This window comes from Manis javanica, chromosome 3 (assembly GCF_040802235.1).
Source record: "Manis javanica isolate MJ-LG chromosome 3, MJ_LKY, whole genome shotgun sequence".
NCBI lineage: Eukaryota > Metazoa > Chordata > Mammalia > Pholidota > Manidae > Manis > Manis javanica.
In genome coordinates, this window is record NC_133158.1 from 201,340,765 (window position 1) to 201,343,846 (window position 3,082).

General features: G+C 37.7%; 1 pseudogene; it reads left to right on the plus strand.

Moving 5' to 3' along the window:
• The first annotated feature begins 1,446 nt into the window (after positions 1–1,446).
• LOC108387532 (small ribosomal subunit protein uS12-like) lies at positions 1,447–1,853 on the plus strand (annotated as a pseudogene).
• Positions 1,854–3,082: the final 1,229 nt, after the last annotated feature.

Consider the following 3,082-nt stretch of genomic DNA (forward strand, 5'->3'; position numbering starts at 1 on the left):
CACAATGATCTATATACATTTTATGGAGAAAAATCTTGAAAAAAAGCTGCTTGTACACAAATTCCAAATAATAAAACCTGCCACTCCAGTCATTTAGCACTATGAGGCAAAGGGAATTCTTGATAGAATTTTTCACTTCTAATTAATTATTTTGATATCATGTGTGCTCAGCCAAAAGTATGTATCAAGTCTTAACATCATATTTTCTAGAATTGAGTCTATATCAGTATTCTCCCCCTCAATACACACACACACACACACACACACACACACACACACACACATGCATATAAACTACTATCCCATAACAGGATTATGTTGGGTTCTGTATTATTATTGCTGGAAATAATCTAGGTTGGCAGGGATATGGAGAAACTGGAAATAATCTAGGTTGGCAGGAATATGGAGAAACTGGAATCCTTGTATCCTTGTATGCTGTTGGTGGGAATGAATGCAGCCACCATATAGACAGTATGATGGTTCCTCAAAAAATTAAAAATAGAATTAGCATATGATCCAGCAATTTCACAATGGACAAAGGATGGAAGCAACCAAGTGTCCATTGACAATTGAATGGATAAACAAAATGTGGTATATACATATGGTGGAATATTATTCAGCCTTAAAAAGGAAGAAAGAAAGCCTTAAAAATGACACATGCTACCATGTGGATGAATCTTGAGGACATGATGCTGAGGAAAATAAGCAAGTCATGAAATGACAAATGCTATATATTTCACTTACATAAGGTATCTAAAGTAGTCAAATTTGTAGAAACAGAAAGTAGATGGTGGTTGCCTGGGAATGGGGGGTAGAGAAAAAGGGGTAGTTGTTGTTTAATGGGTGTATTAATCAGGTTAATTACTCCAAAGAAACAGAACCAATCTGATATTTATACACATAGATTTATTTGAAGAAGTTGACTTGTGCAATTGCAGAAGCTAGCAAGCCCAAAATCTGCAGGGTGCGGCATCAGGCTGGAAACCTAGGGAAGAGCTGATGTTGCAGTTTGTCTGCTGTAAAATTCCCTCTTGCATGAGGGAGGTCAGTCTTTTTATCTGTTCAAGCTTTCACTTGACTGGATGAGGCCCTCCCGCATTATGGAGAGCAATCTGCTTTACTCAAAGTCTACCAGTGTAAATGTAAATCTCATCAAACAACCTCAAAGAACAACCAGAATAATGTTTGACAAAATATCTGGGCACTGTGGCCTAGCCAAACTGATACATAAAATTAACCATCACAATGGACATAGAGTTCTTGTTTTACAAGAGGCTAGGTTCTGGAGATTGGTTGAATTATCAGTGTGAATATACGTAACATGACTAAACTTACGCCTTAGAATGGCCAAGATGTTGGTAATGGCTGGTAAATGTTATGTTATATATATTCTACCACAGTTTTAGTATATTTCGATCTTTCACTTGGGCCTACAGCACCAGCCGAATGGGCAAGTGTCAAGGTCTTCATACAGCCAAGAAGCTCTGCAGCCACCAACAGGACCAGAAGTGACATAACAAACAGGACAAGAAAGCCTATTTGGGCCCAGCTCTGAAGGCTAGCCTCTTTGGAGGCACTTCACATGCAGAGGGAATTTTGCTAGAAAAGGTCATGGTTGAAGCCAAGCAGCGAAATTCTGTCAGGGGCCAGCTGAATAAGAACAGCAAGAAACTCACAGCTTCCATACCCAATGATGGTTGCTTGAACTTCACTGCAGAAAGTAATGAAGTCCTAATTGTTGGATTTGGTTGCAAAGATCATGCTGTTGGTGACATTCCTGGAGTCCACTTCAAGTTGTCAAAGTAGCCAATGTCTCTCGTTTGGCCTTATACAAAGGCAAGAAGAAAAGATAGACGTCATAAGTTTTGAGATGATTCAAACACGGTAATAATAAGCTTTCACATGCCAAAGAAAATAAGGATATTAGAAGCAGAAATTCTCCTTCACTAAATACCAAAAGAAGTCTTTCCATAGGGGACATTAGGGTGAAAACTAGATTATACCTCTACTATAAGGTTTACAAGTGACCCCCCAAAATGTTTTTCATATAGAAAACTTCTATAAAAGTTGAAAGAGTAAATTACTGTATCTCAAAAACCTATCTCCTTGGGGAGTTAAGATTATATAATCTAGGTGTATTGCTTCCCAGGGATATAATTTTCCTCAAGGATAGAGCATGGAGAGTAAGAGAAATAGAAGATAATACATTCCTTTGATTGTTACTCTCAAATAGCAAACTTTTCAACTGACGTGTTGATAATAGCTAAATAATAGTCAATTCATGGCTAATCATTTGATGAATGACTATAATTTTAGTACTTTGGTGAACATTGCTATGTACACAGGAGGTGGAATTTGATCCACAAGATAATCAAATCCATGTTGCCAATGCATTTTGAGTTGATTTTCTGAAATTTTAGGCTCATACTTGGGGATTATCATTAAATGACTATTATGGCAATCTTAACATGGAGACTCAGACCATTTACTCAAGTTTCTGTATGCTAGAGAAAGTCTTCCACATACATGTTTCTAAAACTCAGGCTTAACAGGTGTGACAAGAAGCATCCCATTGGTTCCAATGTAATTCAGCCCTTAGCTTATCCCATTAACAAAATCATATGAGTAATAATAGTTCAGCCTAGTACTAATGGTAGAGGTATCATCATGGTAGTAAAATAATAACCAATTATAGTAAAAAGGCAATACAAATTCTAGTTACTCTAAATTCCATAGGAAAGATCAATTTAGTGTTTTTGTATTTTATTAACAGTTTCTGTCATGGCTTTCTCCCCCATGAAATTAGAGAGTTTGAGGAGATAATTCTTGCCGAGGCAGGAAGTGAGCTTTTCTCCCCAGGAAGGTAACCCCGTGACAAGCCTTCCAGCCTCCAGTAAAAGCTCTAATGCTGAGAAGCTCCTTCAGGCCCAAGTAGAGCGAGTCCAACGCGGTGGTGACCGAAGAGCTGGCCGAACTGCTGAGCTCAGCATGCTGCAAGTTCAGATTTTGAGTCTCTCTGTTTTGAAAAAAAAATTTATTATTTTCTTTCACTGTTACTTCATTTTTTAAAAACCTTCCGCTA